Source organism: Cryptotermes secundus, unplaced genomic scaffold (assembly GCF_002891405.2).
Source record: "Cryptotermes secundus unplaced genomic scaffold, Csec_1.0 scaffold117, whole genome shotgun sequence".
Taxonomy (NCBI): Eukaryota; Metazoa; Arthropoda; class Insecta; order Blattodea; family Kalotermitidae; genus Cryptotermes; species Cryptotermes secundus.
The window spans coordinates 3,713,548-3,729,509 of record NW_019737981.1 but is presented as its reverse complement, the minus strand read 5'-3'; the positions used below and the strand labels follow the sequence as shown (position 1 = coordinate 3,729,509).

General features: G+C 42.6%; 1 protein-coding gene and 1 pseudogene across 4 annotated transcripts in view; one reads left to right on the top strand and one right to left on the bottom strand.

Annotated features, from left to right (window-relative positions):
• LOC111870568 (solute carrier organic anion transporter family member 74D) overlaps window positions 1–15,962 on the bottom strand; it is a 261,138-nt gene that overhangs the window by 69,646 nt on the left and 175,530 nt on the right. The window lies entirely within an intron of this gene.
• On the top strand, window positions 7,405–7,526 carry LOC111870571 (annotated as a pseudogene).

Genomic DNA, 15,962 nt, shown 5'->3' with positions numbered 1-15,962 from the left:
TCCCTCCCCCCCGAGAACCCTCCCTTTCCCCCCCCCCTTCCTCTCCCCCCCCCCCCCCTTGGCACTACTGCCCCAGTGGGCCTAGGCCTTCCTCCATGAACTTCTCCGTTTACTTCGGTTTTTCTAGATCTTACACATTCGGTAGGACTCCTTGGGCGGGTGATCAGCTGGTCGCAAGGCCTCTACCTGTACACAAACACAGAAAAACGCACACACACAAAGTAAACATCCATGCCCTGAGTGGAATTCGAACCCACGATCCCGATTTCCAAGCGAGCGAAGACAGTGCATGCCTCAGACCGCTCGGCTACCGTGACCGGCCTAACAGCTACTTAGCCAGTCAAAAAAATTAAGTGTACTTTATGAAAACCGAAGGTTCACAGTGATCTATCGATCCCTATCTTGAGCAAGCCCAGTTTACAATGAGGCGAATGTTGTGACAAAGGAGTTTCGAAATTTCGAACGCCAATTACCATAACTAACCGCTAACCAGTGTCCTAATATCATTAAAACACTTACACTGTAAGCTTACTGTGTAAATTTACTGATTTATCGACTGGCAGTTCTGATGCAATGAAGAAAAAAACATTGTATGGACCGCGCTTATGGTAACTTCAGCAGAGATCCCCATCTTGTCGTTACCTGTGTTACGATCTCGTCAAATGGATCGGGAAGAATTTATAAAGGAAATGCAGGTATGAAGCTTTTCTCTAGTGGCCGCCAAATTTCTAACTGAACGCACTCTTACACAACTTCCCGTCTCGTATTGCTTCTCATGACGTTTAGATTAATTAATGTCAGTCGTTCAGACGCACACATATTGTTATATGAGATGCAAATAGTCGGTCACGGTAGCCCAGCGGTCTAAGGCATGTACTGCCTTCGCTCGCTTGGAAACCGGGATCGTGGGTTCGAATCCCACTCAGTGCATGAATGTTTAGTTTGTGTGTGTGCGTTTTTCTGTGTTTGTGTACAGGGAGAGGCCTTGCGACGAGCTGATCACCCACCCAAGGAGTCCTACTGAATGTGTAAGATATAGAAAAACCGAAGTGAACGGAGAAGTTCATGGAGGTAGGCCTAGGCCCACTGGGGCTGTAGTGCCAAGGAAAAAAAATGAGATGGAAATATCTTAATGAAGAATGTGAAATGTGAAAGATATTTCAGCCCATATAGCGACTAGGATGTGGGCCGGATGACCGTTGAGTCGGGGTTCGATTATGGCAAAAGCGAACGATTTCTGTGTAAGATTTGAGGCTTTCACGGCGGTGACTATGAAGAAAGCAGTCTTCTGGGATTTGGCACCGTGTATATGTGGTGTTAACCGACGTTTCGGAGGAACGTATTGCCTCCATCTTCTACCCTGAAGAAATCCCAGAAGACTCCTTTCGAACGATTTCTCTTCCCCATAACGCCCGTACTGGATCTGGGACACACCCAGCCTCCTATACAACGAGTACCATGGGACGATTTCCCTGGGGATGAAGTAGGCGGATCGTGAACCGACCACTCAACTCCATCTCGTGCGTAGTTTAAAAATGATGGATATATGTTCCACACGTATTCATGGCGTGATGCGCAATTAATTATACCAAGGGATAACTTTATCATTTATGTTACAAGTTCTAATATGATTCATATCTCTAATAGTACATTTGTTTGATAAACCTTCTTCGAAAATATTTGACAAATTTGGATTGAAGTAGAGACAAATATAGATGCGGTGCCGGTACTGACGAAATTCTCCAAGAGGCCGTGCCATAGCTCAGGCGCTTATTCGCCGGCTTCCACCGCGGCGGTCCGGGTTCGAGCCAAGTTCAGGTCATGTTGGATCTGTGGTGGACAAAGAGGCACGAGGGCAGGTTCTCTCATAGTACTTTAGTTTCCTCTGCCAATTCTTATTCCACCAGCTGCTCCAAATTCATCATCACCTATCATCCGGGGCTAGTACATTAAGCCAGTTAGTGGCCGACGTACCAAGTGGACTCAGTCTCACCTTACCCGAAGAAACTAAACTAAACTAAGAAAAATTCGCCAAGAAGTTTCGTAGATAAAACTGTGGACCAATATATAGACAAACATCCCTATATATTGAAGTTTCTGTTTTCATCATTTTCTTTCCATAGGCGGAACTTCTCTAACACATTGCCATGTCTGTCCTGCAGTCTCGTTCCCAGTGATATCCTGAATGAAACAGGCAAACGCGAAAAGTGCAGGGAAGTGTTTATCAAACGCAGCTACTCCTGTACGCATCAGATAACTTGCTTATAAAAAGAACTTTCTTACTAGATCTAGGCGCAGATGGAGGTATAACAGCAAAATGAATCTTAGATAAATATGGCGCGACGGTAAGGACTGCTTTCAACTAGCTCATGACAGGGCCCAGTAGCGGCTTCTTACAAAAACTTAATGAACCTTCGGCTTCCATAAAACGCTGATACTTCATCTCGTCTATCCAATTATGTGTGAGGTCCGACATAGAAATCCACTACGTTTGGAAGAGAAATAGAGAATAGTCATTCTGCCTAAAACCGCAACAAATTTTAAATTCACTAACTGAGAGTTTAATGCAATATGGAAACAAGTGCATTCAGAAGCACAAGAAACTTGGAAGATTTCCAAAGATTAACAGAAGAACAAGATCAATATCAAACGGAGAACGGACTTTTCCATATAACACAGATCCTGGGATATTCCTGGATTTTAACTTACTTTTCAATATTTGTTCCCTAATCCTGGAGAGGAGATTATGAACTTATGAGCATGATGTAACATTGCGATATCTCGAAATATACTAGAACGACGAGCAACCCTTGGTCCGCAAGTACATAAGCAAAAAAGTAAAGCAAAGGTATCCCTGTAACAGGACGTGGAGACCCATAGGGTTGTGAGATGTTGAGGTTCCCACATCTTCTAGACAATCGGCTCATAGATGGCGGTAAGGTTGTCAGCCCTATGCGCCGGCCGCCTTTTACCCCCAAGAATATTCCTGGTACTCATTTCTGTTAGGGGCTGAGTCAGCCCCAGAGCCATAGTGCGGCTGGAAGGATTAAGTCAATTGAAAAAATCCAGTGACCTCATCGATAATTGAACCCGCGACTTTCCGGCTTGTAGCATAGTGCCTCAATCAACTACACTACCGCGTGCCCCATAACGTTATGCATATGCTTCAGGACTGTCTATTTCGGTTCATAATATCTATGAACTCCTTTAAAATGTTTTCATAACTTCTTCTTTTACACTACTCATTTCCTTGCGCTGCATAAGACTGACACATAATAATGAAATCAACGTTGCATGATTCGCGTACAAATGCGCATGCGTTATTTAAAAGATGTGCTGAGAATAAACGCACGATGAAGTAAAGCATGCTCTTTTGTATGTTCATTTGCATACTTCACCTCCAAAGCTACTTACCGAACGAATTTAGATTAAATTTATTATCCGCCGCCCACAATAAACGTTGTTGAACGTACTGGTAAATAAGGGCGAAATTAAAATTCGTCAAATTTCTTAAAAAGCACTTTACTTACAAAAATTAGTACACAACATTACATACAGATCCTGTTAAACGCTATAACTTTAGTATGAAATGGTTTTTCATGTGGTGTGTAAAACCCGAAATTAACGACCGAAGGGATTCGTTGTGCTGACCACGCGACACCCTCTATCCGCTGAAGTTGGCACTAACTTCGCCGACAAGTGGCGGTCGCTCAGGCGGTAAAGTTTAACTAAACCCAAGGAGTTTGCCCTGTTTGTCTGTATAAATAACTAACTACATAAAGCAGCGTCGCTGATAAGCTTATAATCGCTCATGTGGCTAAGAAATTGCCTGCCTTTCATAGAACCCAAAATCGAGCAGTGGTCCCCCTCCCATCCCACTGAATGGAATCATGAACCGGGAGCTTCTAGTTCGTATATTCAAACCCCTCTATACTGAGTACCAATTCTTACATTGTCGCCCTACCCATCCCTACGTGTTCCTGCTCGCACTTCCGACTAAAATTTGTATTGACTTCTAATTTCTCTCACGCATCGCCCACCCCCACCCCAAATTTGATCACCCCCAATAATATTTCTGAAAAGTGCAATTAGGATAATTCAGTGTACAATTTTATATTTCCTTTTCAATTCCAAAAGCTCTTTTCAGCACCATGTGGAGGATGAGGTGGGCAGGGCATGTGGCACGAATGGGGGAGTCGAGAAATGCGTATAGGATATTGGTGGGAAATCTATAAGGAAAGAGACCACTGGGAAGACCAAAGCGTAGGTGGGTGGACAATATCAAAATGGATCCTAGAGAGATAGGATGGTATGGTATGGATTGGATTGATCTGGTTCAGGATAGGGACCAGTGGAGGGCTCTTGTGAACACGGTAATGAACCTTCGGGTTCCATAGAATGCTGGGAAATTCTTGAATAGGTGCAGAATTGGCGGCTCCTCCAGAAGGGCTCAGATCATGAGTAAGTAAGTAAAGTTCTCAAACACAATCTGTGTCTTAACTTGTGGTAACAGACTACTTTCTACACGTTCTCAGAAGTCATATACCATTCTTTACACATTAATGGTTAGGCTACCTACCGACGCTTTCAACTTCTCAGATGATATACAGGCGAATGACAGGATGATCAATCCGTAATGAATTGTACTATACGTGTAAGGAAAGTGTTATGGCAGAGTTTAAGGTGCTACCGCGGAATTTTTATGGACTAAATGACGAAAACAGCGAAAAATATCAGACATACGGGCTGATACTATCATAGACCGTAAAAAATTGTATTTCAATTTTAACTTCTTAACTTCTAAAGTTTTACATTTTAAAACTAAAATTAAAATGCAATTAAACACAAGAATCGTAATAAAATTTATATTTACGACCGCTCATATGGATCGACATCGGTAATATACAATTCAATACGTGTAGTATATTTCATGAATATTTGCCTGATAATGATGCAGCTGGATCGAAACATCTAGCAAATGGACATAACAAACAAATATTAATACAGTAATATTGGTTTATTTATTACGTATTTGTTTTGTTAACGGTTGTAGGCTAATACTAATTAATACTATATAAGACTAGGGCCAGCTGACTTTCACTTAGAGGAGAGTCTTCAGTCGGCAGCTCGAAGAGTAGGAGGTTGGTGAGAGATGGCAGCCAGCCTGCGAGGACGTGAGCCCGGGAGTAGGGGACCGTCCAATAGTGAAGACACAGCAGACAGAAGACTTAAGTGTGTGCTGCAGTGAACTGCAGAGTGTGTGAATCAGCGATAGCGCTATAGTTCTTTTCTTTTTATTGCTAGTGGTGTGGGACTAAGTCCCTTGTACTGCGGCCAATTCTGGCCTATTGTACTAGCCCCAGATGATAGGTGAGGGTGATTGTACAGCAATTGGTGGAATGAAGATTGGCAGGGGAAACCGAAGTACTCGGAGAAAACCTGCCCCAGCGTCACTTTGTCCACCACAAATCCCACTTGACCAGACCCGGGATTAGCACTATAGTTACTTGTAGTTATGATCTGTAAATGTTCAATAAATCCAATTACCAATCAAACCTCCGTCTATACTTATTCATATGCGTGACGATATATAAAATCCATTTAAGTTCTCTGTTCCACTTCTTTATTCTTATTGTGGAAAACAGAAGAGAATCAGGTCGTCTTAATGTTCTTCACTTTACGGAAAAGGCAGTCAATCATATTCCCACTTCATATTCCCATGTGTAAAGTGAGTGTTTAGTTTTATTACGAGGCAAGGTTACCCGCCTATCTGCTCAACCCCCGACTTGGAGGACCAGGGCGCTACTTTGCGTCAGACATACTGCTCCGACTGTCCGTCACGGGAGACTCTACCAGCGTTCACCCTACTGCTGGAACAGTATCTGAGGTTAACCTGCATTCTTTAACTCCTGGGATAACATTCATGAGACTGGCGTACACATGGACATATAAGAGAAAGATCCAAGCCACTCTGGCTCAAATGACGACCGATCATGCATTTACGAAAATTTTTGACTAAAGAAACAAATGGACTTCCCATGTTGATAAAATAAAGTGACTCAAAAAATCAATATTAGATTACACATCGATTGGAACAGGACACTAAGAAGGCACCTGGTGATGCTATTAAACAGCCAGGCCCAGAAAGATTTAACCGATGGTCCAACCCACTCTCAATTCTAAGATGATCAATTTTTAGACTACTTTCCTTGCCATTAGTTTGTAAGAAAATGTGGACTTATGCTATTATATCTATCCGTTGTGAGTCCCCCCCCCAGTAATAAATATGGACAGACTTTAATCAAACCTGGTATTAATATCATGCCACCAGATACATCACCTGTTTACACTTTAATTTCCATCAACAATAACAAGATAACTACACGAACTGAAGGTGAGTACTATGCTAGTGGCGCATAATAGGAAATCCATAAATTTGTGTGGTAATATTCTTAAAGAGAACGGAACTTTTGTTAGGACAATTATTTAGTAACACTTGGAACGTGAAATAAGACGAAAGCCACGCGAAATTTCAGCCATCGTCGGTTTGACAACGATACATGAAGTCACTGGAACTATTCGTGTAAAATGTACCGAAGCATATCGCAGAGGTTCCTACAGATTCTGCATGAAATAATGCAACAATAACACACATGGCGACGATGTGAAACGTTGAGGCATTATGTGACAAATTCAGTGTTCAGAATCTAAACTGCAGGAAGTTATGCATAGTAATTGGTCACTGAGTGGCATAATAATTTGTTGTAGTTTTGCTATTTTTATTTCATATAAAAACATCTGAAGGAAAACAGATATCATACGTTCTTCCTAGAATTTCTTCTTATATTTCTTTTACCAATTCTTAACCGACCTATTAAATTCTATTCTGACTTTCGAATGTTTTGTTTTTCGATCGCAGGCGCTTCTCTTTTGTCCTCGCAATGGTGTCACAATATCGCAGACTGTAATCATATTCCTGGCAGCATCCCAATACAACGTACTTTACCAATTCACCAATTTCGTGTCGTTAATATTCAATATATAACTGACCTACATATTGTATGCAACTCTTAGAAAAGAAAACGTTACGTCTCGTGTGGCTCGCTATTTAAGTATTTACTATTCTCTACAGACCTTACGAAACAACATTGCTCCTCCATGGTGCAATATGTTTTCCTTGAAACAGTTAGGCCCAATGGCCATGAAATTGCAGACGTTCTACATTTCGTAACAAAAGATCAGTGTCCTTTCCCCTTCAATTACGATTCACACCAAGAAAAAGAATATGTCCTTTCTTGCGTACATCATTGGTCTTAATGTGACACAACTGAAGGCACCATCAATAGCACATACACTGAACAAACACAGCAACAAAGTGTATTGTCCACAAACAAAATAGCCACTGCCAACGGCAACACCATGTTGAAAAAAACACCGGTTCTCGTCCAATCACCAAAGTTAAGCAACATTGGGCGTGGTTAGTACTTGGTAGGATGACCGCTTGGGAACACCACGTGCTGTTGGCATTCCTTTTTGCCGATCACAGTGGCTGAGCGGTCTAAGGCATGACCCGTCTTCGCCCGCTCGAGCACTTGGATCGTGGGTTCGAATCCAACTTGAGGCATGGATGTCTGTGTGCGTTTATTCTGTTTGTGTTGTTCTGTGTGTAGGTAGCAGCCTTGCGACGGGCTGATCCCACGTCCAGGGAGTCCTACCGACTGTGCTTACCAAATCAAGCACTACGCCATGAAGGTGTATGGATGTACAGATCTACATTTCTTGACCTCGACACTAGTTGGAGGTGAATGGTCGGCTTCAAGGCCCCAGGCGTTTTACCTCCGGGGAAAGAGCCCCCCGGTAAACATTGGATAGGAGGCTGGAGAGGCCCCAAAGCCGGTCTGTACGACGTGGAGGAGAGAAAATTCTTGACCCAACCGGAACTCGAACTCAGAACCCTCGGTCGTCCATCCCGTAGACAGTCGCTATACTGACTGCGCTATCCCAGCTCCCCATCGACTGTGTATAGGATTAGGAAACTGAAAAAGCGGCCAAGGCCAAAGGGTAAAGGGAGAGACACACTGACACATCATGTAGACATGATAATTTTACTGGCGGTTCAATTCATATATCTCGCAGAAACACTTTTGAATTCCATCAAGATATTCATTAAGAATTTAGTACCCACTGTTTACACTTTTGAGAGATTTAATATGCTCAAAAGAATCTGGGTTTAGATTTTCGAATCCGCAAGACAATATATGTAAGATTTGAGGCTTTCACGGCGGTGACTATGAAGAAAGCAGTCTTCTGGGATTTGGCACCGTGTATATGTGGTGTTAACCGACGTTTCGGAGGAACGTATCGCCTCCATCTTCAGGGTAGAAGGAAAAATATAAGCAATCCGCAAGCGAAGAGACCGTGAGAACCGGTAAAAGCTTTTACCGGTTAACACCACATATACACGGTGCCAAATCTCAGACGACTGCTTTCTTCAATATATGTGAGTATTTTAGTCTGTATCTATGAAGAGGCGATTCTTCCTCCAGGCCTTCCGTCCCACAGTTTCCGCCTTACATAAACGTTGAGCTGCTGCCCGAACTAACAACATTCCACGGGCACAGCGGTCAAAGGAAGCGCATATTGCATAACGACGTACTGTCGCCGCCACAAATTAAATAATCAGATGAGTAGCAAACACCAGAAAAACTAGGAATTGAAAACTTCAACAGACCATAGACATAAGCGTAGACGGGGAAATAATATTGTTAACATGACTGGGGTTGAGGAACTGAGCCCTTCTTGAGATGTTGCCAATTGTGCAGCTACTCAAGAACTTACCAGCATTTCATGGAACCCGTAGTTTCATTACCGTGTTCACAAAAGCCCCAGTGGTTCTTATTCTGAGCAAGATCAATCCAATCCATACCATTCCATCCCATCCTATCTCTCTGAGATCCATTTTAATATTAAGAAGAAAACAGTCTTCTGGGATGTGGCACTGTGTAGATGTGGTGTTAACCGACGTTTCAGAGGAACTTCTTCAAGTCTGCTTGTACCGGTACTCACGGTCTCTTCGCTTGCGGATTTCTTATTTTTCCTTCTACCCTGAAGATGGAGGCGATACGTTCCTCTGAAACGTCGGTTAACACCACATCTACACGGTGCCACATCCCAGAAGACTGCTTTCTTCATAGTCACCGCCGTGAAAACCTCAAATCTTACATTTTAATATTGTTCACCCACCTATACATAATATTGTAATATTACTTAGAGAAATGGGGTGTAATTGTACAGTGGGTCCTATCCATGCAAGAGGATTTCTCGATCAACTGGGGAACAAAACTTATAGCACGGTGATAAGTTGTATTATTTTTTTTCCTTGGCACTACAGCCCCAGTGGGCCTAGGCCTATCTCTCTGAACTTCTCCGTTCACTTCGGTTTTTCTAGATCTGACACATTCGGTAGGACTCCTTGGGCGGGTCATCAGCTCGTCGCAAGGCCTCTACCTGTACACAAACACAGAAAAACGCACACACACAAAATAAACATCCATGCCCTGAGTGGGATTCGAACCCACGATCCGGGTTTCCAAGCGAGCGAAGACAGTACACCCCTTAGACCGCTCGGCTACCGTGACCGGCAAGTTGTATTATAGCGGCAATAAAATTAATATAATTGGGAAATAAACCTAACCTATTAGTCCAAGCAATATCTTCCCACGTCATCTTCCTGAATGTGTCCGTTGCATACCTGATGATTGCTTCATGTTCCGCCCATAATTTCTTTGCGTCTCACTGTGGTATGACAAGTGTTACGGTTCATCTGACAGTCGAATCGTCTCATTACTGTTGCATATCAGAGTCAGGTGCTTCTGTAGATCCCAGTATACTTCGGCTGCATTTCAAACTACTGATAGTGGCATGCAGCACGAATTGGGGAAAACAGGAATGCATATAGGATATTGTTGGGAAAGCCAGAAGGAAAGAGACCACTAGGAAGACCAAGACGTAAGTGGGTGGACAATACTAAAATGGATCTTAGAGGGATGGGATGGTATTGTTTGGATTGATCTTGCTCAGGATAGGGACCAGTGGAGGTGAACACGGTAGTGAAGCTTTGGGTTCCATGAAATGCTGGGAAATCCTCGAGTTCCTGCACAATTGGCGGCTTCTCAAGAAGGGCTCAGCTCCATGAGTGAGTGAATAGTTCGAAGTCTTCGTCAACTTTGTGTGCAGGACAAGGTTGCACGTTTCGTTTATCTAACTGTACCGGGTGGCATGCAGTAGGGGAGCGGGATTTTTTCGACTGACACATTTCTTCACTGTAAATTATGGGGCAAAAAAAAAAAAGAAAAAAAATAAAGATATGCCGACAGCTGGGACGTAGAGACCTCTAACCATGTAATTGGGTCAAGGGTAAGAAATAAAGACAATGCTCCGGCTCTACAGGCCTATGAAGGAGCGTGGAGATAATCACGTGTATCAATGAATTCTATGATGTCAGTATTAGGCAGGGGTGATTCTCCGAAATTAGAAAATGGCTTAAGGCTGAACTGGTTCAGTAAATGATACAGACATATTTATGTGACAGTGACGAATACTGCTAGTACCATAACATGGAATTCCGTACTTAAAAGTGCCTGAATTCTTCTTGAAATACTTTCTAACATGACTGGTAAGTTAAATTTTTATAAAATTTCAGTCGATTACTTAGTAAGTCAGTCGAAAAGTCAATTAGTCCGTTACTTGATTCAGTCCGACAAGTTACTCCACTTATCGATTAGTAAGTCTGTTAATTAATCAGTCAGCTGGCCTATTACTTATTTAGTTATTCCATTAATAGTCGTTAAGTGAACTAGTCATTTACGCAGTTACTTGGCACGTACATAATCAATTACTTACTTTGTCGGCCAGTGAGAAATAAGTCACTGTAGAGTCACTACGCCGATTACAGTGGCCGTGCAGTTTAAAGCATGAAATGTCTTCGTCCGTTCGAACACTGGGATCATGGGTTCGAATCCCACTAAAGGCATGGATGTCTGTGTTTATTCTGTGTGTGTTAGGTAGAGGCCTTGCGACGAACTGATCCTCCGTCCAAGGAGTCCTATCGACTGTCTTAGATTAAGAAACTGAAGCGAAACGAGGCGTTTCACGGATGCCCTATGATCCAAGTGGGAGCAACAGGAATAGAAGAAGAAAAAGAATAAGAAGAAGAGTCACTATTGCAACAAAGATCTGCGCGTGTTTGAGGTCTGCATTACTCGGTGCTAGTGGCTCAAGTTTTTACCAGCAATTACAGCAGAAGCGCCTGACTTCAATAAGCATGCAATTTTAAGTTCGAGCCGGAAACGCCTTCTGCAGACGGTTCCTCATAGAGACCACACATAATATTATCGTTACTGAGAGAACAGAAGTAGCTAGCTGCCTGTTACATGCTCGAGTTCAACAATGCAACGCTGTCAGTAATACTGCTGAAGGCACACGCCCTGCAAAATGACAAGGCGAATGAACAAATTGTTCTCATTAAAACTCGCATCGTAATTCACGTATATCGCCTGTAGCTATATGGAAATGTTACTTATTCCCGAGATTAATCCAGCATGAAAAAGGCAGTCACTGTGTCTTATCACCAGTTATTTCAATAGAGTTAATATTCCATAACATACTTTTCTAGCGTACATTTTCATTCTATCTTCCCTTTCTCAGTTTAGTCAGTTTCAAAAGTAGTACGTAAGGCATATCAAGGCCGCGCCATAGCTCAAGCGGTTCGTCGCTGGTTTCTCACCGCGGCGGCCTGGGTTCGATCCCGGGTCTGGTCAAGTGGGATTTGTGGTGGATAAATTGGCGCTGAGGCAGGTTTTCTCCGAATACTTCGGTTTCCCCTGCCAATCTTCATTCCACCAATTTCTCCACAATCACCCTCACCTATCATCTGGGGCTGGTACAATAGGCCAGAAGTGGCCGCAGTACAAGGGACTTAGTCCCACCGCACTAGCAATAAAAAAAAAGGTATATCAAATATAATTATCGTCATGGTATATGTTTTTCACTACCGTCTTGATATGTGCCTCGAAGTATTTTAAACATCGCTTTGTTATAAGATGAAATTAATTGCTGACCTTGCCTTTGTATGAGAATCGATTTCGTATTCATATGGACTAACTTGCAGAACTATCATTTTCTACAAGGGAGATTCAACAAAATCCCGCTCGATGGGGGTTGTCAGACATCACGTTTCAATGTAAACGGTTTCGGGGGCGAGTGCCGAAAATAAAGGCTCAAACAGAAAGGTATCTGTAACGAAACCTGGCGTTAACATGCCAGAAGATGAACGCATAACACTAAAATTAATTTTGGAGAAATACGTTGCCAACACGTGGACTGCATTCAGTTGCTTCAGGGTAGGATCAAGTGGAGACAGTTTACGAATACGGTGTCGAAAATCAGGATTCCATAAAAGCATAAATTCTTAACCGGTTGAAAGACCATTCAACTGCTCAAAGCACACACACACACATGACCACGTCGTTAGTTGGTTAATACAATAACTCCGTGGTCTGTAGTCCACAAGCGAACTATACCGACAGAGCGACCGTCTCTTGTCCGCGAAGTTAGTGTCAACCTTTGCGGATAGATGATGTCGCGTGGTCAGCGCAACGGATCCCCACGGTCGTTAATTTCGGTTTTGTAGACCGAAGCCGTTATTTCCTTGAAATAGCTCCTCAGTTATCCTCACGAGGGTGAGTGGACCCCGTTCCAAACCCACCGCTTCTCACAAAAACTGGTAGCGCCGGGAATCGAACGCGAGACATCTGAAATTGTAGCCAGCAACTCTGACCACTAGGCCACAGAGGCGGTCTGGTTATTACAATACGAATTCCCATCTTATAATTTTGTATTATGTTCTAGTTATGAGACATTTAAAACGTAATGACCGATATTGAAATTGGTTCAGAAATATGGGAAGTTATACTACAAAATCGCTCATGTGCTACAACGTGGTACTTACGGCGCTGAGGCTCGTCTGACGGGACAGTTATTTTACCAAGAGAATAAGTTTATTATGGACATTGTAAGTTGCAAGTCTGCAGTAAAATAAAAGGAGTTGATAAAATTACGATCTTTGGAATGAGGGGCGGTCCGTCGGCCCTTTCATTCCGACGTCATTATCTCTTATCTTGGATACGCCGGAAGAAATCCAATTAACGTCTATATGAAAATACAGAAAACCAACATCGACTTCTGTAATGTTTCTCTGGTTGTACTTAATAAAATTCAATAAACTATTCCAAATATTTGTCGATGAATCGCAAGTACCGTCTTCACCTCATGCTTCGACATATCCGACCTCGTCGAAATAAGTTTAATATCGCCAAAAATTGAGACTTGGAATTTCCATGTACATAACATAAGAATGGGTCTAAAATTTGCAAGATGAGGAGTGAGATGGGAGAGGATTCTGGTTTTTTGAAGACTAGAGGTAAGTGGGCCGGTACGGTAGCCGAGCGGTCTAAGACATGTACTGTTTTCCCTCTCTTGGAAACCGGGATCGTGGGTTCGAATCCCACTCAGGGCATGGATGTTTAATCTGTGTGTGTGCGTTTTTCTGTGTTTGTGTACAGGTAGAGGCCTTGAGACCAGCTGATCACCCGCCCAAGGACTCTACCGAATGTGTAAGTTCTAGAAAAGCCGAAGTGAACGGAGACGTTCATGGAGGTAGGCCTAGGCCCACTGGGGCTGTAGTGCCAATCATAAATATAATAAAAAAAGGTAAGTGGAGGAAACATGAACAGATACGGAAGGTTAAAGGTTTCTAAAATGACTGTGGGATTTTTAACGACAGGGAGCACTATCAGAAGAGGTGAGAAGACGCAGCGGACGTCGACACTCTACAAGAAAGGGCAATAAAACGTCAAAGGGGCCCATGAGAAGTGGACGAGGAATAAGAAAATACTGTCAGAATAAGAGGAAACGGAAAGGGAAGAAACATATCCAGTATATACAGACGTATGCAGACAGAATTAAGAAAATAATTAAAAGAGAGGTAAGAAGTTAAAGACGAGGACGAGGAGAGTGATAAATATGAGAAAAAAGAGCGAGAAATGAACGGCGAAAAGATGAACTGAAAGAGGATAAATGAATGAAAGGAGAAGAACAAAGAGGTAGGAAGAGGAAGGTGAAGACGAGAAAATAAGAAAAAAGAAATGAATGAAAATAGGAACGGGAGAAGTAGAAAGGAATGAAAATAGAAAAGACTAGGCGAGTAGAACATAAAGAAGAATATGAACTAGAGGAGGTAGGTAAAAGATAAATCTATCCCTGTAACAAGCCGTGGCGACCCATAGGGTTGTGAGACGTCGAGGCTCCCACATTTTCTCTAGACAATCGGCTCACATATGGCGGTGAGGTTGTCAGCCTTACGTACCGGCCTCCTTTAACCCCCCCCCCGGAGGAAGGACAAGAAAGACGAAATTAAAAGAGAGGAGTATAAAAATGGACATTCAGCAAAGTTATGTTCTACGAAACGGAAGACGGAATAGCGGCGTAGAAAAGGAAGCTGCAATCTAAGTCGTTACGTACTTTTACACACTGTCGAAGCGAACTACCAACTGGCCCCCGATTAATGAGCTTTTGGGCTGTTTACTGCACGCGCCTACACGAGTGTGTTAAGCTGGATTAAAAAAAAAACAGCACTGTTCAATGACCCATTTCTGTTAATTGGTTCTGTTGTTACAATAAACGCCAATGGTCTGTGGACAGTAAAGCCAAATCGTGACGCAATAGAAGGCCTGCAGGGACCGCCGATTAATTCCCCATAATATTACTTTCATGACAAGTCAAATATTCCCATGAAATCGACGGCGACTGCTATTGCTGCGTTAGCGGACTGGGAACAGTTGCTGTCCGAAAGAGTGTTCAAATAATTTGGTGACGAAATCTGCAGGATTATAGAGGAAGGAGATGTAGCCTCCATGGAGGAAACGAGAAATGCATATATAATTATGGATAACATTAAGATAGATCTTAGAGAAACACCAAAGAGTCGCTCCTAAACAGTGAAGATGCGTACTCCAGTTCTATAACAGACTTTCCAAAGGCATTCTTCGTGACTTCATATTCGTAAGTGTTTTTAAGAATCGTTTATTGTAGATACAAATCTACTGTATATTTATTGGTAGAAATGTTAACCAGACATACTTATAAAGTATATTCTTGGCAAAATAATTAATGGCTGAAGAGAGGCAAACACGGTTTTCCTTATATAAATTAATTTTGTGCATGAGATGCTTTTTGAGAAGTTTTAAAATGTTCAATTTACAACAGTTTTACGGAGAAAACAAACAAATTGGACATATCAGCATTTCTCTAAAGCAATCGCTATTTAAGGACCGCCTCTGTGGTCTAGTGGTAAGATTTTCTGGCTACAGATCCAGAGGTTCCAGGTTCGATTCCAGGCGCTACCAGATTCTCTGAGAAGTAGTTGGGTCTGGAACGGGGTTCACTCAGCCTTCGGAGGATAACTGAGGAGCTATTTCAAGGAAATAGCGGCTCCGGTCTATAAAACCGTGATTAACGTCAGTGGGATCCGTTGCTCTAACAATGTGACACCCTCTATCCGAAAATGTTGACACTAACTTCGCCGACAAGCGGCGGTCGCTCGGTCGGTATAGTTCGCTTGCGGACTACAGGCCACGGAGTGTTAATCTTATTAACCCATTGTTTTGGTAAATCTATTGCTGCAAATTTCAACATAAACGCAGGCTATGCAGAACCTCGGCAATACCTACCGTATTAACCCTTCAGTGGGCAAGGGTATGCCTCCTAATATTCTTCCCAGCACACCTTTATAAACCTAACTTAATGTCTGTTCTTCCTCTAGGTGTGAGGGAGAGGACTTCATACACTAATCAAACAACCATTAAAATCATAAATTTCATCAAGGGAAGTTCAACAAAAGCCAT